General features: G+C 34.8%; 1 protein-coding gene and 1 long non-coding RNA gene across 6 annotated transcripts in view; one reads left to right on the top strand and one right to left on the bottom strand.

The window, feature by feature from the left end:
- The window catches only part of LOC112530584, a 44,638-nt gene that overhangs the window by 8,937 nt on the left and 11,793 nt on the right, over positions 1-23,908 (bottom strand). For 2 of the 5 annotated variants that reach the window (XR_003072323.3, XR_003072324.3), the window contains exon 2: positions 5,064-5,229. This is a non-coding gene — a long non-coding RNA (uncharacterized LOC112530584). Of the gene's footprint in view, positions 1-5,063; positions 5,230-5,581; positions 6,114-23,908 lie in introns of those variants that run through there. The other 3 variants (XR_005842812.2, XR_003072325.3, XR_003072322.3) reach the window with 3 other exon arrangements.
- The window catches only part of ALDH1A1 (aldehyde dehydrogenase 1 family member A1), a 51,736-nt gene continuing 46,338 nt past the window's right edge, over positions 18,511-23,908 (top strand). Inside the window, exon 1 of the mRNA NM_204577.5 lies at positions 18,511-18,596. The gene's annotated coding sequence lies outside the window, so the exon portion shown is untranslated. The remainder of the gene's footprint in view (positions 18,597-23,908) is intronic.

Raw genomic sequence — 23,908 nt, 5'->3', positions numbered from 1 at the left:
AAACGACAACAGTAAGTGACCATGAATGACCAAAGAACAATACTCAGAAGAAATCCAAAAACGTACACAGTGAAATGGACACTTCTACAGCCAGGATAAAGATAAAAGCATTTTGAATAGCTGCTACCTTGCCTGACTTTCGTTCTGAATTTCTATGAAATGTTTTTCTGGGAGACCAGGAATAAAATAAGGTCATTAAAAAGGCAGAGCAAAATGAAGCTGGTTGAAAACTCTTCAGGCAGGCGTGTTTTTGTAGAGCATCTGGATCCAGTGCCTATGAATTCAAAACACAGGCTGAACTTTTCGTTACAAGTGGTGGGGTGTTGTTCCCTCTTTCAAGGTCTCTTGTACCATGACTATATAAAGGTGAAGGTCTCCTCAAGATGAAATACTGGTAAACAAAATAATAAGTATATGCACATCTTTAAGAGGTGTGCTGCTCTGTTGAACAAGCTGTGCTGGAACTTTTGTCAAGAACCTATTTTCTCCCTCTGTGTCAGTGAATTTCAAGATAATGCAATATTCTGAAGCACTGTTCTAAACATTGGAGTAAAATCTCTATATGCATACGTGTGAACTCTAATAGAGATAATCTTAAATGGGAGTCCACTACCAAAGATACTTAAGTTGAGGCTCAAAGCTTGTTGGCTTCCTGTTTGTCTGTTTGTTTGTTTCTTAAATATGTCTCTCTTTATATCAAGTGGAGTATTTTGTAGCTTTTCTTCTTGCTTTTCATTGTGTTGCTTTTCTTCTTTTTCTTTTTTTTTTAGTTGCTTTTATATTAGTTGGTGGAATTCCATCAGGTAAGTTAATGGAGTTTTGATGTTTAGCTTCTAAAGTGAGCTTCATTTAAAATATACTCCTGTATAACTCCAGAGAAACACATACTTGTTTTGTTAAATATTGCTCAGGCTTTGTGCTGCACAGGAAGGAAATAATTTGTCTACAAACATCTTCTACATCTTGGTTTTATCCACAGCTTGGAAGGCAAGTCAGTAATAAAACCTTGACTGCAGGAAATACTATCTAATGGAGGGAAAGGTATAATTAGGATTGAATCCTTGAACATTCTGTGGATGTGGTATGCAGCCCACATATAACCTGTAATGTTACATGTTCCACTGTGGCTGCCAGCTTAGTAGGAATGCCCACCAGGAAAAGGTCTTGCACAAGATTAGGGCTATGATTGTTGATTTTGATACATTGGCACTAACCAGCAATGTCCTCCTGCAGCAACACATCTGTGCATAAAGCCAAGAAATTATATATCTCCATTTAATGTCATTTTTTTTGCAATAATTTGCATCAGGATCTGGGGTACGTACATAAAGTAAGAATAAAAAATAGATGTATTCGGACTTTGTGTGCGTGTGTGAAATCTTTATCCCAGTAGAATTGCTTTCTTTGTCTCAATACGAGAAAAAACAATGACAAAGGCTGATCAGTGTTCCTTTGTATACCACAAGGAGGTGCAATTGGCCTTCTCTAATAAATATTTACCTTTTTCTTGTTATTTTGGCTTTGTTTGTTGTTGGCTTGTTGGTTTTTATTTTGTTTTGTTTTGTTTTTCGGGGGGAGGGCAGTGGTCTTTCTACACTTTTAATGTTCATTAATATTCCACAAATTTTGATGCTTTTCTTTGATATTTCCTTTTTGGCTTTAGATTAAAGGTAGTAAAAGTTCCTTTTCTTTTGATCTTTGCTGCGTAACTGTGACCTTTTCGTTGTGTAATTACATCTACTACATCTTTTTCTATCAGTGTTTCAATTTTCTTGCTAATCTCACATCCCACTCTCTGCTGGTATACATTCAGGGAAAAAAAAAAAAAAAAAAAAAAGAAGAGTGGATCATGATGAAACCTCCAAACCACTGTCTCGAAATTTCTTGGCTTGTAGAAAGTGTGGAAATCATGCTAAGTTTAAATAGTTATGGTAAAGAATTTAGGTCATGAGACAATTCACCATTGTAAGGGAAGTGCAAAGAACATTTATGGTTGTCAGTCTGTTGAATTTATCAATAAAAATCTGCATTACTTTTTATCAGTTGTCACTCATCTTCCTCTTTGATTTTTTACGTAAAGAGTACTTACCATTCCATCTTGGTCACAGTTAATGTAAACTTAATGTAAGAGCAATCAACTGTAATTGATTTTTCAGAAGACACAAGCTGAAAACATGATGCACTGAAATATCTGCTGTTGACCGAAACACTAATAGAACTGAAGACAAGGAGCACACAAAACACATAGTCCTATTATAGAACAGAAGATATTTCATAATAATACACAGCTATTATTTTTCAAGTTCCATCTGCTGACTTCCAAGAATCTTTTGTTCAGTTCACTTCCTATTTCTTTTCCCTTATTATACCTTTTCCCTCTTCAGATCTGAACAATTAACCAATCTTCAGGATTCAGCAACTATCTTTTATCGTGTTCACCTTTTACAGCAGATAGAAAACCTGAAGACAGAAGGAAGGATTCAAACAAAATCATTTAGCGTATCTACAAAAGCTTCAAGTATGTGCCATTTTCCTTAGAATTTGAGTAATTTTACTTTTGTTCTCAACTTCACGCTTCTTTCAGTCAGTACTTTATCCTGAATCTGTCTTTGCTCTTCCTTTGAAAGATACACTAACAAGCCTAATCTGTCTGAGATAGGGATATCTTTGTCCCGAAGCTCTATTGAACAGTGCCTTAGCTGTTATATTTTTCTATCAGTAATCAGACCACATTACTCACTTTCCTCTCACACCTCTCCACGTATTTGGTATGTGTTGGTTTTCATTGTTTCAACTATCTGTTCTCAAAAGTGAGCTTTATTGTTTCTTCTATTTACTTTGTGTGAAAACACATGATTGAGTTGCCCAGTGACATTTCACTCAGCTTCTCTATACAATAAAGCTGTATACCCTTTTGTTCCTTGCATGTCACAATTTGCTTATTTCCTGACATTAACAGTGTCATTCTTTCCTGACGGAAACAAATTTGTTGTTTCTATTGTTTTCAAATTTATTTGATTTAAAAACTTTGTTCTGAACATCTGAGTACATATATTTACTTTTTCATCTTTCTCTGATGGTTTTCATAAGAAAAATGAAATCAAACTCATACAGAAAATGCTTTAGCTTATTTTTGTTTTCCCTGTGATTTCACTTTCAAAATGTGTTTTTCCATCCTTCTTTCTCCAGGTGTTCACTGAAAACTTTTTATATAACAATCAATAAAATTCTCCAAACTAAACAGACAATCAAAAAACTACCAAAACTCACAAACAAAACTAAATATCATTGCATTTTTCCTTTACTTATACTGAAAAAGCAAAAATATGCTTAGAAGAAATAGAAGAAATATATGTTCTTATTCATATTTTCAAGTAAGAATGTAATAAGCCTGGACATACAAGACAAGAACACAAGACCAGAACTCTCAATCCTTTGCTGATATGGCATCATCCCTCCATGATAAGTACTGATCCAGAGGCATTCATTACTGTTACCATCCATTTGTTCTGTATCAATGTGGTAATGCTGGATCCACCTTCATTACTTACTCTGATTGTAACACAACTTGAAGTTGACTAATGAATTTCAAAAGTTAGTGCAAATCATAAATCTGAGGCAAGGTTTTAATATTAATATTTGGAAATGAGTACTTCTTTATCGTATGAAAAAATTGATATTGAAAAATACAAGTGTGTTGAGAAAGAAAATATAGGAAGTATATTTTAAAGTAGGTTCAGTTTGGCAATGACAGAAGCAATGTCTTTGGGTACAACTGTACTACCAAAGAGCTCTCTGATGTATTGGTTGATTCTCAGCTACTGCACTTCCTAGTTTGCTTTCTGCCTCCCTTCTGAAGCAAAATCCTGAACTACTTCTGACACAAAATCCAGATGTGGTCTAGAATACACCTTTCTAGGAAAAATCCTTGTGAAAAATTCTGAAGAAACTACACTTCAGCACAATACTGAAAGGTTTCATGCCTCCTTGGCATCTACTTGTGCCATAAATAGTGTTGGAGAAGTGAAACACAAGCTCACATTATTTCAAAAAAGTTGGATTAAAGCTGCATACATGGAAAACAGCAGCTCACGTTCATGGGCGACACATTCTCAGCATGTTTGCAGCTGCTCTGGACTTCAAAGATTAGTTTCAAGTAGGGTGGTCAAAAACTGGGCTTAAGGGTCAAGGATTCTCTGAAATAGATTACTTAAAGTGTCATGACATAGGTTGGTGACGAGAAAAATGAGGTTGGCAGGTGATATTATAAAAAAAAAATAATAATATGAAAAACTCCATCCTATTTTCAGTCAGAATACGCTGAGGAATATGAATAATAGACAGTATGAAAAATAGAGGAAGGAGTGCAAATCTTATGTATTTTCTACACAGTAGGTTATTTAAACAGAAATATAGACCATACTAACCAAAGTGTTGGACTGAAGTTTCAGTGACCAGGGCTTTCAGGTTTATAAATCCTCATTTTACAGAGACTATGGAAGATTAAGCACTCCAGCAAGCCAGTTATCAGCAGTCGAGACAGAATTTTTTCTTCCTTTTCCTTTGGTATAACAACATTTTGACTGACCTTTTTTCATTTGACAAAGGGATAGAGAGAATTTCTCAGGAGGAATTTTGCCTCAAGATAATATATCCCCACAAACTAAAAATGCAAGTCTAATACTTCCAAAGGTGTGGCATTCTTCTTGTGTATTCTAATAGTCCTTTTTCAACTTTTACTCTTGGAATTTTTGTGGTGCTCCTTAAAATGCAGTATACATGCTGGAAATGCAAATTAATAGTCAATTTCAAACTAGTTCTGCAGTCATTCTGGTAGAAGGGACACAGTGCATTGCATTACTCAGCCTTAACGGAAATACATCATACCCTCACTGGATGTAATCCAAGGTGTTTTATTCTCTATATAGTTCAAATACGGGTAGTCATAGTGCAATTATTCTTTATCTCTGCACAATGTGGATTGATGAAATGAAATATTTCTTACCCTCACATTCTGTTCAGAACTAACCACTGTGTGAGAAAGTATAAAAGATTCCTTATACCTTTTTTTGCATAATTCCTGGAGACATCCTTTATCCTCCGAGTCCTCAATGAAGAAATAGTGCAACAGTAATTTTTTCTCCTTTGAAATCATTCACTCAAAGTCTCATTACCCCTGAGGAGCTTTGTCTTTGGGATCTTCATAGAGCAGAGCCCCAGGTTGCAAGGCTGTAAATTAAGCAGTAGTGGATTTTTAACTTCAACAATTAATTGCAGATTACTTTAAATCTCTGGCAATTCCTTCAAAAAGCTGTTATTGCATCAGTGCTAGTTTCTATTGACTTGTATGTATCTCATAATCTAGTTTCTTATTTACTTTGGTCTGGCACAAATCTTCACTAAGGTTTCTGATTCACTATAACACCACACTAATAGTGAATGCATAATTCTGCTTAGAAAATTAGAGTTACAGAACATTTTTCTCAGCTTTTAAAATAATTTTTAATTTTAAAACTGTTGAATAGTAGCATTACCTAGTCTTTTAAAAGACAGAGAGCAAAACCACACAAACAACACTTACTTAAAGTTTAGAAATGTACCATGCTGAAAACTGAAATCAGAACAAAACATTATAGCCTTCAGCGATAATAACAAAAAGCAGATGCAGAAGACAGTCCAGCTAGGCAAGTAAATCATTAATGGCCTGTGAACATGAAATTACTCTGCAAAAAGATTAAGGAACTCCCAGATGTTGTTCAGATAAAGCAGCAATACCATTTTACCCTGTGCAGAACAAAGTTCAGTTTTATTTACATTAGCACCAGAGCTTAAGCTGCAGCCAAACTCATCACACCACGACTACATCAGTATCACTCCAATGGTGTATCATTTATGTAAGGACCTGGCTAAGAGCACAATTTCCAGATATTGCTAATAAATATAAGCAGCATTTAAGCCACATATCAGCAGACAGGTAGCTTTACAGTTCTGCCGTCTCTACCCAATCTCATATAGGGTTCTAAACATTTCTGAAACATAATAAAAACGACAACAGTAAGTGACCATGAATGACCAAAGAACAATACTCAGAAGAAATCCAAAAACATACACAGTGAAATGGACACTTCTGCAGCCAGGATAAAGATAAAAGTATTTTGAATAGCTGCTACCTTGCCTGACTTTCGTTCTGAATTTCTATGAAATGTTTTTCTAGGAGACCAGGAATAAAATAAGGTCATTAAAAAGGCAGAGCAAAATGAAGCTGGTGGAAATTCCTCAGGCCTTTATACACCTAGAACCTTTGTTCTCCTAGAACCTTTGCTCACCATAGGACAGTCCCCCCTGCCTCCCTTCATGCTAGTGAATTTTAGGGGTTAAAAGCATTTGGAACCATGGCTGAAAGCCAGAAAGTAAAACACAGTAGGAACACTGGAAAGACTGTAAGACCATTTAAAAATATAACTTGTCATCCCCCGTTTGTCACTTACTCTTCATCAGATCCGTTGACAAGTAATAGCTTTTTCATTTAAAGATGATCTTACACGTTGAAGGTAAGGGATAAAATACAATTTTCATGTAAAAGTATTTTCAATGGAAATGTCTTTTTTTTTTTTTTTTTCCTTAAGGAAGAATTATTTGGAAAAAAAAAATGTAATAAACTGATTATCTGGATTTCTTTTTTTCCTGATGTCTGCAATATTACCTAGGGATCGGACTACAGCTCAACACTATTGCAAATCATAATGAACGAAGTATTAATTTTATAAAAAATTGCACTACCTGAAGCCTTAATGCTTAAAATCATACCTTTTGCAAGGTTTGCTCTTTGCTAAGTGAATTAGTACCAGGTAGCCTGAATTCAAATGACCTATAAGACCCTATGAAGTATCTTCCTCAAATTGCCTGCGTTCCTCAGTTTGGGAAACTGAGACAGGGAAAGAGAAGTATTTACACACAGCAGAGAAGTTTTAATACCCTAGATTGAAGGGCTTCAGTAGCAATAGTCAAGACTGGGAAAGAATAGGAGATCTATTCAAACCTATTTCCTCTGGGACAGAGGATCATGGAGTTAGAACTGAGAACGTTTTATTCTCCAAATTATATAAATGGATGCTTGAGTTGAATTGCAAAATAGGAAAAAGTTTCTTATTTTCTATATCCATATCTATTGCCATCCTTCAGTCAGATAAGCCAAAGCCAGGTTTCTGTTTATATTACATACATTCAGAAAATTTCTGTTGCAGCTCACAGTTCAAGAAGGATTTGTTGCATTTTTGCTTGTTTGTTCACTTGTTTTATAAATCAAGAGTGGCAAGCCCCTGACCAGAGTCTACAGTGTTTTGCAAATTATTTTAATTTTTTTCTATTAAACATATGGTCATTAAGGAACCATTTATCATAAGAATGAAAAAATAAAATTACAGAAATAAGTTTGTTCATATTAGAAAAGTTCATGTGTTCACTTGCTGTACTATTCTGGTTACATTAGTGAAAAAATGAAAATTCAGAAAAATTAGTAAGAGAATGGAAGGGACAAACTGACAAAATGAGATAAAGAAATAGAGTCTTTAAAGTAGAATATAGCTAATCAATTTTAATATAGTTGAAGTTAATCAAGTTAATACAGTTGAAGAAAGAGAAGTACTACAGAATAAATCAAATTCTATCTGCAGTATTCCACAACTCATCAACAACAACTAAATAGTATTCAGATTTACCTTGAAAAAAAAAATAAGAAAATTATTTTAATTCATTCTTGCAAAGAGTTCAAAATAGTCTGAAATAGAGATGGACGTGTATAGAGAATAGATTTTAATAAACTCCTTATTTTACAGTTTTTTGAAAATTTAACAATCCAAGGAACATATTTTTATTCTAAATCTTCCGCTTTTTTTTTTCTTTTTTTTTTTTTTTTCTATAAGGATATAGAACATTTCTGTAGGAAGGAGGAAAGGCACTTTTAAAATGAATTCTCTATTAAAACATCAGGTCTCAAGGAAAGAATGGACAAAATTATCAATATACATAAAATTCTCTAATTTCAGTAGAAAACACCATAGCTTAAAACTTCATTTGCATGCATACATTTTATAGAACGAAATAAAAATTATAATATTTTTATTATGTATATAAAAATAGCCCCAAATGTGTTCAAAAAGAAATAATGATTAAAAAAAGGCACAAGATATTATAATAGCATATGAAAAAATAGGGGAAATCTTTCAGCTGCAGCAGTTAAATTCTGGAATTGCTTACCAGATGAGAGTGTTACAGTAAGGAGAAAGTAAACAACAAGACTCCAGTGGTGCAAGCTCCATAGTAAGGTAATAAACAATTTCAGGTTATATAAAAAGTTTGAGAAATATTTTCTTTCTAAAAACTAATTTCAACTTCTCCTGATTCACTGTGCACAGAAAACAAGCAAGCAAAGTAGCCTAAGGCACATGTTCTTGTCAAGAACTCAACTATGATTTAAAAATAAAAATCCAAATAAAGAAAGGTTATTTTTTTGTAATTAAACATTGGTCAATTCTTATAAAGTATTTACCAGTCTCTTCCAAGTAAAAGTAGGCATGTGTGAGCCTTGCTTAAGCAATATTCACTGTAAATTAACTGGAAATAGTATTAATCCCCATAGCATATTAAGCATTCTTAATTTTTCTGCAATAAATCTTCATTCAAAACTATATTCTACAAAATCTTTAACTGATCTCTCAATCCTAATACTGGACTTAAAGAAAAACTTGTCTGTATACATTTGTAAATGCTATCTTACTTGCTGAATTACGATTTAATATTTTATCATGTTTTTATTTCATATTTACAATTCCAAAACAAAGATCACATTTTATTCCCTTGCAATTTTAATTTTCTTTTTTTTAATGCCTACAGACAAGCTTAAATTTTCTAACCACCAACAAAATTGGTCACAGGCTAACAGGTCTTTACTGTGTTTTGTAAGGGTATCACAAGCAAAACTAGAATTTAAGTCTGGTCTTTCATTTGGTAAATACAAATTCCCTCACCGCTGCAAAAAATAACTTGCATAGAAACTGCAAGTTTCTCTCATTTTGACACGAACCCTCTTCTCGCTTATGGGTTATTTGCAACTTATTTAGCTCCCTGTTTACAACATTGAAACTGAATAACGTAAAGGTAGTAAAGGTTGTAAGGGCACTTTCTTTTCTGCCATGTCTGCCACTGTGCTTTTTTCCTGATGTAGAAAGCAAAAGAAAACAAGAGGAATAATTGTCGAGTTTTCTTTGCCTGAGTTGCTGTTGGAACATAAAGATCATTAATGAGAGCAACGATACCTGGAGGAGGAAAACAGAAGAATTTTATGACAGATGTAATAACAGAAGAGGAACAATTGCAACTGTTGAACAACTATTTATAAAATATTGATTAAAAATATTTATAAAATAAATAGTGAGTATATCCATGGTACTGAAATAGCTTTTCAGATATATTTTGAAAAGTCACACCAGTAACTACTAATACAATGTTAAACTGCAAGAGGTTTCTTGTGTAAAAGAAAAAAACATAGCTGATCATTAAAAATTGGGAATCCAATCAAAGCACTTATGATAATGCAGCACAAAATTCCAACAACTGTTTTCACTACCAAAAAAAACAAACAAAATACTGGTGGAAGGTTCACCTTCTACTGCCATACCACCAACATCTGCCTCTGATGTTGTGGACCAACAGAATAGAATATAGTACTTTCAGCACAGCCCTGTACTTTGTTTTCCCTTATTCTAAGAGAGGTTGTTTATAAACACTGCCAGGCACCTGCATAACCTTTCAAGCAGTCTAACAGTATGAACATTAATTAAATGACACTGTATGACTATTTACTAATGAACTAGTTCGAGTAACATTAGAAAATTTGTATGAGCTGAGTCATAAAAGACTTGAATGTTTACTAAATATTTTAGTAGTCTCTTATGTAAAATTTATAATAAATGCTATGTTCATTTTCCAGATGTTGCTGAATAAATGCATTGACATTAAAAACAGGCTGCAAAATAATTAATTTTAGCAATTTGTAAATCTAATTTTAAAGGAAATTGTGAATGCATTTTGAAAGAAAACATAATAAAAGCAATATGGAGAATCAGTGATGTAGATATTGAAAATCTTGCAAGGACATTGCTGTAGTTGATATATCAATTACCAATGATGTGATATTATTGTACTTTTAATGGCATTTAATTACAAAGAATAACATGTTTAAATTCAAACCAGGTAGCAGTGCATCTTAGCTGAGTACACAGTTCTAATATATATACATTTTTTTATTTAGTCTTTGTTAACTTAGTTCAGATGTCCCCCTGGCACAGCAGAACTTCTTTCAGTGTGGAAGTTTTTTTAATATAGAAAGCAGCTGATTTGAATGATCAAAAGAAAACAATGCTTTTCTAGTAAAGCAGCTAACTTCAGAGAAGTCTCAAACCCAGTGAAACTTGAAAGCAAAAGGTAATAAAAACCCACCCTAAAGAGTAACTAAACATCCACTTAGAGGAAATCCTTTTGCCCAGTAAAAGCTCTTCTTTAACTTTGTTATATGATTCTACAATTCTATGACTTTCAGGTAGTCATCCACAGGAAAAAAAAAAAAAAAAAAAAAAAAAAGCAGAGGAAGAGGACTAATTTTTTGTTTGTTTCCTTGGTGTTGTTCTTTTTTTTTTTAATTGGATACACTGCTGTCTTTAAAGATAGCAGATAGTAAAAAGGTAGCCCCTCAAGAAGTCAATAGTTCATTCATGTGAAAAAAAAAAAAAGGGAAAATAAATCTTCATATGACAGGTTCTTTAAAGCTCAGTTAGCTCCAGTTCAATCAGGCATACCATGGAAAGCTACCTTCACAATTAACTCATGTTTCCTTAACAATAAATAACTAGGAAAAGAAGAAGAAGAAGAAAAAAAAAAACCTAAAACCGAACAAACTCCAAAGCATCTTTCAGACATGAATTCTTCCACAGAAAAGTTAATAGATTTAATCTGTCCTGAGCAAATCTGTGCATCCTAGGGAAAAAAAAAAAAAAAAAAAAAAAAAAAAAAAAAAAGCACTCCAGATAACAACTTTTCTGCTCAAATACAGCTGTAGTCTGAACACTGCTGCATTCCAGGAGCTTCACCCTGAATTCTTCAATATCTGACATTCAAAGAATGTGGTTGTTTTTTTTTTTTGTTTTTTTTTTTGCCTGATCTTGCACTGTTCTTTTCATCTTCAATGGCACACATTACAAAAAGGAGCATGTGTTAAACATTTACATTACCTGACTGTTTAGAAAGCAAAGGCATCCTTCACACTGGCACAGAAACACACAGAAACAACTGAGCAATGCTTGCTACTTACATAACTGCCAGCAAATATAAATTTAAAATAAACATGAATTTTTATGTTGCATGATAAACTGTATGTTTCATCTCATGAAATGTGAGATGAAAATGTGCAATAAAAATAGAGTTCAGTTCAAGAAGTGGCTTAGCCCTGTAAAACTGTAATACCAATATTATAGTATATTGTACCATTGTTACATTCTTTCCAAAATAAAATACAGTGCTTCGCTGCCATGGGCATAATTATGCCTGAAATAAAACCATGACAAATGACACAAAAGTTGCTTCAGCCATGCCTGACATCATTTAGTGGATGGACTTGTCTGAACTCCTTAAGTTCCTGTTAGCTTGAGGTTTTGACTGATACCACATTTCACATCAGAATGAAAATCAATATTGATGGACAAGTGCTCAGCAGTCCTCCATCCTCCACTGATCTACAAATGATTGTGTCAAAAGGTGATGAGTAATACAGCAATTCCTCCATGTGTAACTTATTGCTTCCCTTCTTCAGAATGTATTACTGTATGCAGGAAGATATTCAGCTTTTGTGAGCATATTACACCAATTGATGTTTCTCAGGAATCCATAGTAGAACGAATGAAAATACAAAAGGTGTTAAAATATTTGCAAACTATGAAAATATGTGCAAACCAAATAAAAAAAGCATGCCTAAAATGTAGATCATCTCTTGTTATGAAGATCTGACCTTGTTCCACTGCTAGAGCAATTTAACAGTAACTTGACTAAATTCATTGAATTATGTAAAGCTGGTGTGATATTAGCTTCAGGCATCAATCTACACTGAGTGCTGATAACTATTTTAGTGCTTTCCATGCTCCAAAGATAGAAAGAAAACAAAGATAAAGAAAGGGCTTATGTGCAACAAATATATTTAAAGCATGGCGGTGGGTTGCCAAATGTTCTGCATTGCAGTGCAGCATCCCGCAGGTAATCAAGGCACATACAGAAGCATAGCAGTGTCTGTAACAGTGTGCAGACAAGTACAGGCATAACTTACAGGACAGCTAGAAGGATAGGACAGAGCTTAAATGATAACTACAAGTGACCCGCTAACATGGCCATGAACATTCGTAAGGACACTCAGGAGAGATTGTTTTCATGTTCATGCAAGTTGCATATGCCCATTAACTTGAGTCTGCTCCCAGTTTGCTGGCTGGTATAGAGCTGCATGGATTAATGTTTCCAAAGCCTTTTTTCTGTGAGTATGGCAATTCACTTCTTCACACATTAAAATCTTTGGGAATCCCTAAACTTCGTAAAGCAACAGCTTTAGAAAATTCTTGCTAGCTCATAGTGGTAGAAAACAAAATATGATCTGCTGCTATAAAATGAAATTCTTTGCAATCCAATAAGTAATTCAAATTAAAGATATTTAATTCTATACCATCTTCATTTAAAAAATATTAGATTTGTTATTCACATAGTCTCAACAATTATAAAGCACCAAATTAGATAGTAAACAATTCTTAAAGTGATTTCTTCTCATGCTCTCTGAAGTTTCTAGCAGTGGCCCATTCATGGAGACTCATTAGGATTCTTGATCCAGAGTTTTCCAAACACATTTTTCTAAGCAAAGGGTAAAATGTGAAATAAAGCATAGATTTGTTTGCTGAGAGATGATAATATAGGTGGGACTTTGGTTACCCAGCTTTAGTGTACAAATGGAAAGAGAATTTTTGTGATGTTATGATGTTTGTGGGATTTTTTTTATAATGTATTTCCATAAAAACTTATTATAAGTAAGAATATGTATTGTCTTTCAAATGCAAAATCTAACTCTTTAATGATTTTCACAAAAAGTCTGTGAAAAGTATTATGCAAGAACAAGACAAGAAAATAATACAAATGTTTCTGCCCCTTTCTCAAAACAGTCTTTGAATAATATGAAGATAACTACACCATTTTTAAAAATCATCTTGATTTAACATAGAGAAATTAGGAATTCTATATTATCCAATGGAATTAAAACTATGAGCTAAATAAAGTAGATTTAAATTGAATGTTTGGAAGATACCATTACTCAGAGCATGGTGAGGCACTGGTACATGCTGCCCAGAGAAACTGTGGGTGCCCCATCCCTGGAGGTGCTCCTGGCCAGGTTGGATGGGGCCCTGGGCAGCCTGAGCTGGTGGGGGGCAGCTCTGCAGGGGGTTGGAACTAGATGGTCTCTAAGGTCCCTTCCAAATTAAGGTCCCTTCCAAGTGAAACTATGATTCTAATTCAAGCTGCAGTGAAAGACCACTAGAAGTAGATACGATGATATTAACTGCAACCGAAAGGTTTAGCTAGCATAACTTCATTGATTCCCACACATACCAGTATGTGAATGTAGTTTCATGTTATTTACACTAAGTGATAATAAGAAAACTCCCTTTTTTTTTTTTTTTCTTCTTTCATCTGGACTAATTTTCAGAAGTGCAGATCTTTCTCTTTTCTTTTGTTTGAAGTGACATTGATTTTTTTAAATTGGTATTTGGGCTATTGCTTCTACATATTTTGGAAAATTTTTCATGCTCCAAGATGATTTTTCTTTCTGCAATCATTCTTGTTATTTTGCCATTTTGGGAAGGCACAGACAAATCTAATCAAGCAAGTTGTTCTAGAAAGCAAAATGGCAACCTGAGATTTTTTTTCGTTCTTCCCTTCTTTACAAGCTCTCAGCCTTCCTTCCTCCCTGTCCTTGACACAGATGCTACCAGACCTACAGACTCCCTTAGAACTGGAGAGATCAAACATTCAGTGCCTAATCCCACGGCACTCAGTGTTCCAAAGTCTCATGGGACTTCAATATCTACATTTCTGGCAGCTTACTGTGCTGTGGTACTTGTGGTCTGAGAACTGCGTCACAGCCTCTTTGTATCAAAGAGGAGTGACACTCGGCCTACCTTTATGTGATGAAAGACTATCTTCATTACTTTTGCAAATATGTAAATATGTAATGCAATGTGTGTATATAACAGATGTAAGTCAGGTCTTAAGTGTTTTGCCTTTTTCTGCTGGGACTGCAGCCAAATTATTATCACTTTTCCATTTTCCTTCTGTCTTCCCAGGAAAACAATTTTTCATGTCATATGCAATATGCAAAGGTCTCCATGTATAATAGGAAAAAAAGTGAATATATACTACAGAATTTGGAGATAAGCTAATTTCCAACTTTTTAAATTTGATCTTTCTCATTTAGCTCTGTGTACAAACAGATGCAGAATAATACGATCCTTCAATTTGAAATAGTAAAAAGAAAGGCTGATTTTTTCATGTGTGTGTGTTTAAAAAATTCAGTGTTCTCCTAATATTTATTGGCTAACAATGCACTATAATTTTTGTGTTTTCCAGAGCAGAACAGAATGTTGGCAAGAACAAAGATGCGTTATGTTCTTAATAATCCAGTACAAAAGTGGTAAAACGGCTTTCTGGCATCCTGCACCCAGATGTCTTTCACTCTAAGCAGCACTCTATGTTAATCATAATATGGCTTCTGTAACATAATAATTCCTAGTCCAAGTTTGAACAGTAAAATACAGTAGCTTAAACCTACCCAATGTTGCAACGTAGCTTTTTATTTTTGAAATGCCCCCATGAGGTGAATGTAAAATTAAGCCTACTCAGAACAAAAGTATGTTGTACTGATTTTGCATTACCAGGAATAGTAAATGTAGTATATTAATTATTATATTTTTTTAGACATCTTTTTATTGTTTGATTGGGGGGGGGGGGGGGGGGGAGGGAAATTACAGTACACAGAGAAGCAAAATACAACTATCTTATAGTTGCATACATATTTCTTCCAATCTGTCTTTGCTTGCTTTTAAATCCTAACAGTGGCTGTTTCGCACTTCTCAAGAGAATAATATGAAGGTAGTCAGAATTCCATTACTTATGATTTTCAATTTATGATTCATATTCTCCTTTTTTTTTCTTTTTTCTTTTTCTTTTTTTTTTTTTTAATCAATATAAAAAAATTATACACTGGTTAAACCTCTTCAGTTATCTTTAACAGTCTCTTGTAAAAGTTTCCTAGCAAAGTATGCTTTTATGTCAGTAAAATCATACAGATATTAATACAAGGAGTATTCCCGTAACTGCAAAAATACAACAAACACCTTCAGGTGATGATCTATACCTGTTAGTGATGTACATTAATAATTTGGATGCTCAAAGTTAGAAAGTAATTATCAAGATACAAGTGCTTGTATACTTAGGGCCTAGCAGTCAGGTTGTTTAGCAGTTGGCCATGTTTCTAAATGCATTTGAAAGGAAATTCCTTCCATCTCCTCATGCAGCATGCACCCTCCCTATGTGGAAAGAAATAGAAAAAAAAGAAAAAAAAACAAAAATCTCTGTTGATAACAGTATGAAGATGTGAGAATTTTAAAAGCTTTATGACCTGAAAAATGTCCTTTGGAAATCGAACCAACACAATCCTTCTCCTTAGGAAAACATGCATCCTGGCAGCTGGGTCCCTAATTAAAGCCCCCTTTTCTGCCCTCAACCTGGAATGAGGTGCTGCAGAATTCCCTTTTCCTGGCCTCCCTGCCAGGCCTGGTTTCCCTTGCACCCCACGTTCCCACCAGCCCTCCCCTCATGCTCCCCAGGACGTCTGCAGTGGTTAGGATTCATCAGGTCACACCTCGGCCTGTCAGGACGCAGTGCCTCCTTTGCCCTGCTGCAACCCATTGCTTCATTTCATTCACACAGAGCCTGGCGACGAGCTGGCCTTGTTAGATGCAAACAACTACAGCCAGCCAAAAGGAACCAGCAATTTCCTTATTGCTTATCTGTCACTTCCCCTTGGCTTTTCTTAAACCAGCCACTGCCTTCATTAACCTGAAGCCAGGCCACAGTATAGACATAGGCGTGCACAAGCCTGTGCATGTAGGCAAATGGGAAGGGAGGCCCACAAGAGCTCAGACAGAAAGCACAGGTGGCTGGGTCCAGGCTGCACCCCTGCCTCAGCCTCTCTTAGCCTTCCTTGCTCCCTGGCCGCCTGACAAAACTCCTCCTCGCTCAGCCCTCCTCTGTGTTCAGCCTCTCCCATCTCTCCATGTTACTTCCCACATTTTCCCAATGTGAAGGTCTGGCTCAATCTGGCTCCTTCCTCCTCCTGCCCTCACTCCATCTGACAGCACATTTTCTTTACCACCCTCCTTCCTTGGCCCAACTCCCTGTCATACCCAGCCTTCTCTCCTTCCTGACTTAGCCAAAGAAGTGCTGCCACCACTCCCATCACTTCCCCAGCACTTATTGCCACCCTCAGCCTGAGTATGGGGGTCTGTATGGAAGAGGTGAGGTCTTGCTAGTGGTGGGTCCTACAGCCTCAGCTACACACCCATCCTCATGTGCTTCTCATCTCTGGGTATGGAGAGAGGAGAGCCCAAGCCTCAGAAATGGGGGATTGTTAGTTAGGTCTTCTCCTGGCACTAGAGCCTAAACACTACATTACCTGCACTGTGCACACACCTGAAACCTGGTCTGTTAAATTTGGTTGCTGCTGTTTTATTAAGCACTGTATTACCTAACCCAACAAATAATCTAAAGGTAGTTTTGAAGTGAGGTCAGAGTCAGCTCAGCACTGGATGTATTTAAGGTCATTAAAGATTCAGTGTCATGGTTTTGCATGGGAATCTTCCAAAGAAGCTCTGTCAAAAAGCAGTTATTCAAAAAGCTGTTATAATACATTCAATATAAACATGTCTATGCACAAAATAAATTATAAGAAGAAAATTCATATGTAAAGATCTTTGTGCATAAGCATAAAATCTAGAGATTATTCAAGGTTCAGAAAGTAGTACATTGCCTTTACACTGGGATCATTCTCTTCTACCTACTTTGTGTGTTTCTAATTCCTAGCACAAGGAAAACTACATTTAATTTTGTGTAATACAGACTAACAAAACCTGATGTTTCCCTTGCTTTTTTCTTTTCCTTTCTTTCTTTCTTTCTTTCTTTCTTTCTTTCTTTCTTTCTTTCTTTCTTTCTTTCTTTCTTTCTTTCTTTCTTTCTTTCTTTCTTTCCTTCTTTCCTTCTTTCCTTCTTTCCTTCTTTCCTTCTTTCCTTTCCTTCTTTTTATTTTTTTTAAGCTAAGGAAGAAGAAGAGGAACAAACCACTTTCTTCCATGAGTATTTTGCTGACAGAAATACTTAAATCAATAAATTGTGGAAAAAGCTGTTGATAGCGTTGCAACAGTTGTATTTTGCAATTTGAGCTGTTCTCCATTGGGTGCTGAAGTATTTCCGAACAAAAAGCATAAGTCTGAGTTCAGTACAGCATTGGATTGAGTATATTTCTTGCATGTTTCCTGCAGGGAATCGTTGTCTTTTCTTGGAAATTAAAGGCAAATCCATTCAGAGGGCTCTCTTCTCACCCACTTTGTAGCGTAGCAGTATCCGCACTTCCTCTCCCTCCCCCATTTTTCTTTTCCTTTCTCCATCCCCTTTAAATTGTAATTCAATCTCTTCCAATTCATGATCTCTTTTCTCTTTTTGGCACTCCCTCCACCCTCTCTCTCTCTCATTAGTTTAACTTGAGTTAATTAGGAATAGTAGGCAGCCCTCAATCTGTTATGTGTTAAAATAGAACAATCCAAAACAGAAAGACACAGACACAACTATGTGATTTCATTGTCTAAAGGAGACAGAAAACCAGTGGGGATTCTCTTATCAAGGCTAACATCTCCCCAATGGTTAATGTAACTGTCTTTAAAATGTTCCACAAATGCAGATCTAGGATAACAATCTTTCCGTCATGTTTCCTTTTCTTTTTCTTTTCTTTTCTTTTTTTTTTTTTTTTTCATTTCATCATTGGCAAGAATGAGTGAATTGGATTGACATGGAGGTGAGAGAGGAAGAGAAACAGTCTACACGTCAAAATGACAATGTATATTACATGGTTAACAGAATGAGTGGTACGTGCAATGGCTGCGGGTATTTTCATCTGCTGTGTTGTACAATAAGCTCTTTTTTTTCCAAGTATATCATCAAGATCACACTCAATTCAATGCCGATTATGTGTTTGCTTGAAGGATCTCTTTCTCTGAGTAATATTACTTGATAAACACAGAACTGAAGTAAGAATCTAAGTATTCATTTGTTGCTGTTACTGAATCGTGCATATATAGAGGTCATGACTGGTACTCTGACAGTAGTGCTGATCGCAGACCTTAGGGCAGAGTGCGCAGTGGATTTGAAATATTACAGACCTAGGAAATCAAGCCCTGATTGTAAAGGTAAGGCCTTTTTGATTGACTACATATGGTACTGTTTGGTTGAAATGTATGGTAAGAAAAGAGAATTGTGCACCTAATACAGATATACATGCTTGTGTAAAACATGTATCTGTCTGTGTGTGTATGTGTATATATACATGTCTATGTAAGACATAAATGCATAAAATTTGTCTTCAAAGACACTGATATGAAACTGATGAACAAGCAACAGACAAATATAGGGCACTGTTATGATTAAGTTGCTAATTTTGCATCCAAGTTTCTGCATACACATGAAGATATGTGATAGTAATTACTGTTAAAAAGCTACCCATTGATTAGCTGTGTTAATGCAAATGCACTCTGAAATAAAACAATTCCAGTTGTCTTTTTTGAATTCTGATATCCAGGAAACAGAATGAAATTCTGTTTTTAAAAAAGCAAAGAAAGGGACATTTGAAAGTACTGCAAACAAAATTTTGTTATATGTGTTAAAAAAAATAAATTGCCTTTCTTCAGAGATATCCCTTTATTTTGGAGAAAACTGCTAAAGACCAAAAGGGCATGAAACGAACATGCAATGAAAGATGAAATATATGCTTGATTAACAGAAGATACAAGAAAGTTTGAGCATTAGAGAAGATAGCCATTCAGAAAGTCATCCTTATAGTTTCTTGTCAGGAGTTGTGAGGGAGTTTCTAGCTGAGCACAATCCACATAAGACCAAATAAGGAGATGCTGCATTAAATTTATGGTTTTTACTGTTATTAATATGTTTGCTATATGCTTCACAAAATAATGCAGAAATTATAAGCAAAATATATTAGATTCAGTAAGGAAAAAAAAAAGGTCCTTATAATGATCCTGTTTGATTTTTGATTTCTATAAGAACACAAAAATTCAGTGAAGGACACTGGCCTATTTTACACCAAAAATAAAGAATACCTTTCTATCTCCATGGAGTTAGAAGAATTTAAAATAACACCTCCAATTTTGTGTGAATAATTAAGACTATTTATTTTTATATGACCACAACTACAATGTGATCACAATGTGAGAGTTCCATAAGACAGAGGTATAAATTTGTAATTTAACCAAAAGTCAGGATATTATTATTGTGTATGTGATAGTAATAATTTAATTTCTGATGTTTGAGGTTATATAAGTACTAATGATACATGTACAGAGACACAAAGATGTGTCATTAAGAAGTCATTAGAAAAACATAAACTCACACATAAAACCAGTCAGAGATCAAAATAGTAGAAAAAATAATAAAAATCAGTTGATCCACCATCTTTCCAACAGATATCTAGCAATAAAAACCATTAGAAAGGTAGAAAATAATTACCATTTTACTGTACGTATAATTAATATACTGGTGGCTTATAAGAGTAAACATAGTTAACTGCCTGAAAGCAGCAGAATAGAACCATAATTTCTGTCATTCCTCATTGTTTTTCCCATGTAAAACTGGGTAAGCCCTGAAAATGCACCATGCCTATAACAGCACACATTTCAGTGTATTGCACACAGCAACCTATATGAGAATGGCAAGGGTAGAAGAAAGTGCTGCTATCATAGATGAACCACTTCAATACTTAACACGTGAGGGAAGGAATATTGTAACAACATAAATGGAATTATGCTAGAAGATTATATAATATAAAGAAGAATCCACTTTGCTGAATGTTTTTGATTCACTGTCATTCATGAAATTTAATCTGTATAGTGATTTCACATCAAATTGAGCTCTACCTGAGCAGGGTATGAATTTTTGTCAAAGCTAGAGAATGCAGGAACTGACAATAAGCATCAAATAAACAGCTGCAGAATCAAGAAAAAAAAATCAAGACCATGCAAAGTAAATCAAGAATATGCAAAGTAGCGCATGTTTTCTTGTGTCCTATGGCAGTCAGTGGCACATAGCAATTTATGCACATTTATCTAACTGAAAACATTACAAATGCACAAAGGCAACAATTTTAGAAATTACCTTTTGGGATATGCTGCTTCAAGCAGATTAATAACTTTGGTACTGGAAACTGAAAATTATTTGTATATTCTGACATGCTGGCATCAATGTTTATGCTTGTATTGCAGTTGATTTTAGCTGTTTGTGGAGACATCTAGATACATTTAGAAAGCAAACTGCACGGATAGGGTGAAAACAATGGTATTTTGATAGTTGAAACAATGATACTTTTGCACTTGATAATACACTCAAACTCACCTCAGAACCAAAATTCAGATTAAGAAATATTTAAAAATAGATTGCATATACCCAGGCAATTTACTAAAAAGTATTTAAAAACCTAGTACTTCTACATAGATGGAAAGGAAAGGAAAGGAAAGGAAAGGAAAGGAAAGGAAAGGAAAGGAAAGGAAAGGAAAGGAAAGGAAAGGAAAGGAAAGGAAAGGAAAGGAAAGGAAAGGAAAGGAAAGGAAAGGAAAGGAAAGGAAAGGAAAGGAAAGGAAAGGAAAGGAAAGGAAAGGAAAGGAAAGGAAAGGAAAGGAAAGGAAAGGAAAGGAAAGGAAAGGAAAGGAAAGGAAAGGAAAGGAAAGGAAAGGAAAGGAAAGGAAAGGAAAGGAAAGGAGAAAAAAGAAAAGAAAGAAGAAGAAAAAGCTGCTGAAAGCAGAAAAACTCATGGAGTTCAAGCTGCAGTGTTATAATGATCTCATCGAATTTGCTCATGTTAACCACAGAATTTTAACTATGATCAGAGGCTTATAATGTGCTGAGGAATATGCAGAATGTTAATCGGGTTGTTAATTTCCTCAGAGGCCAGAGATGCAGCAGAAAACTTTGCTGGTAAGATATTAACAGGGGCACTAGCACAGGATGTAGACATTCAGGACAGTTTGTTGCATGCAGAAATATGCAACAGTTGTGGGATATACTCCTTCAGTAGTGGTTATTGCAGCTCTCTTAGTATCAGCTTTCTCAGTATTTAAATCTGAACAGATTATTTTCAGAATCTCTGAGAGGACAACACAAACAAAACAGAAAACACCAAGAACTGTGAAGTCCAGTGGGCAAGGGAACCACTCACACCCTTAGATAAGGAAGCTATACTCACCTACAGTGACTACCACTGTAAATACCTTATTTTCAGTGACCCAAGACATAGTCCTGTCTCCTGAATGGTGTTTTGCTTCTGTAAAGTAAACACTTTTTCAAGGAGTAATGTGGCTACTTAAAGCAAAAACAAACAAACAAACGAAAACCTATCTGTAATTTTAAATCTGATGATACATGGTGCCTTTTTTTTTTTTTTTTTTAACTGTTAAATGATTTTTTTGTTGTTGTTGTGGGGTTTTTTGCTCTGTTTTTCCTCATATTTTTAGCTTTGGATGGTGTCTGTGTCTCAGCTGACAGTATTTTCTTTTTCTTTCTTCATAGAGCAGCAGAAAAATCTTCTAAGATTTTCATCTTTTATCAATTGGAATGTTATTACTTCTAAATTTCAATCATGCAGAGAGATATCTGAAGTTATTAGGACAAAATGGAAAAAGATTACTCCTATAATGGAACGCTCCCTCCGAAATATCCATTCCTTTTTTGTAACCTGAACATCCCCTTATGCAAACACTCCCTTTTTAATCCACTGCATGTTGTTACATAGAGTCTCTGCTTGAGCAACTGCTCCCTGTCAGATAAAGCACTTTCTGCTGTGAATAGTCATACCAAATTTTCTGTACTGGCTGTAGGCACAAACCTATTTGACAAAATGTCTGTGCATAATACTCAAGTTAGTATCTTACTTTGATTGTTAGCATATTATTTAGCCTGAATTTGAGAACATAAACTATGTTTATTTTCCTAAATTATGTAAGCATTAATCATTATTCTACAACTACTAAAGAAAGTTTACAGACACTTGATCAAAGCAAGCAAGCAACTTTTCTTATTTTGTGGTCAGATCTGGGGAAAAATAGAAAAGAACTCTGAGAACTTTTATTTGGAGCTTTTTGTGACGTTATGACATTCTCACATGTTTGGAATTTTACAGCTGTTTCCAAAACAAATTGCTTTGGCTTATTCTAAGATACGTTCTTTGTGGTCTTTTTATAAATGAAACAGTGAAATGTCATGCAAAAAAATACATAGCCCTAAGAATGTGCTTTCAGTGTGTATTATTTGACTATATCTACACTTCAGTTCGAGGAAAATTTATGGAAATGGATATCATGCAGATAGAATGGTTTTGAAATGTTTTATCAAAACATCATTGCTTTTAAGTTCAGCGTTACAGTTTCCACAGAGGTAGTGTGGTGAGTCAGCTATTCCTCTATCCTCATAAACATTAAAAAGTTAATAGATTTGTTGTTCACTTAGTGTAAATGCATTACTTTTACAGCTGTACTTACATTAAAAACAGAGAGATTGCACTATAGCACAATGTAATAAAATGTTCTTATGGTGTTATTTTATATGCCGTCACAGAGTAGAAATGGGAAAACAAATCTTAAGCCTAATATAGTCAAAATAAGTCATAATAAGTCAAAATAACTCATGCACTTTGTCTTTCCGAGCTTCTTACATTGCTTATCCTTCCATATAGATACATTTACTTGGATACTAAGTGATGTCCTAACAGTCCTGCTTGACATAATATGAACTTGCATGACATTTTTAGATGGATAACCCTGCTCTCATTTTCCTCTTCACTGCAAATTACCGTACTTGAATCTTATCTAATTTCCTCTCAGAGAACAGATATTCTGCAGTTTTTCTAAGAATGATCCTGAGTAGCAAATATCTTTCCTTTAATTTTTTTTTGGTTGTTGTTTCGTGGTGGCTTTTTCTTTTTTTTTTTTTTTCCCAGAAATATGGCAGTATTCTGTTTCGCTGTTCAAGTGTTCTCGGCAAAGAGCACTTTACAAAGAAATGAAAGGGCAAAGAGGCTTCTGAGAACTTGAAATGTTAGTGAGCTATTAGACAGGTGTTGTACAGATGCTGCACAAGGATTACCAATACCCTTTTTTTCTACTTTTTCTTTCAATTATCACTACTGTTTTGTTGGTGAACTAAAGTCCAAAATAGGTGGTAGTGGTGCAAGAATGAAAAAGGGAAGAGAGCCTTGTGAAAAATGAACCACAAAGTGTAAAGATGCACAGACAGCCAACTCCAGCCTGATTGTTTGCTTACACTGGTACACAGTACGACTTGAGAGAGAAGAAGAAATTGGAACATGCTCCAGTAAAAGGCATATTCTGTCTGCCATCTTTAGTGCATTTGAATCATGGAGTCAAAGGAGTCTTGAAAAACAAGCCAGAGGCAAAAGGAGACTTATTAAAGGTTCATTAAAGAGATAGTGAGAAATTTCATT

Source organism: Gallus gallus, chromosome Z (genome assembly GCF_016699485.2).
Source record: "Gallus gallus isolate bGalGal1 chromosome Z, bGalGal1.mat.broiler.GRCg7b, whole genome shotgun sequence".
Classification (NCBI taxonomy): Eukaryota; Metazoa; Chordata; class Aves; order Galliformes; family Phasianidae; genus Gallus; species Gallus gallus.
The sequence above is the reverse complement of the archived record's forward strand: the minus strand, read 5'-3'. Positions and strand labels throughout refer to the sequence as shown.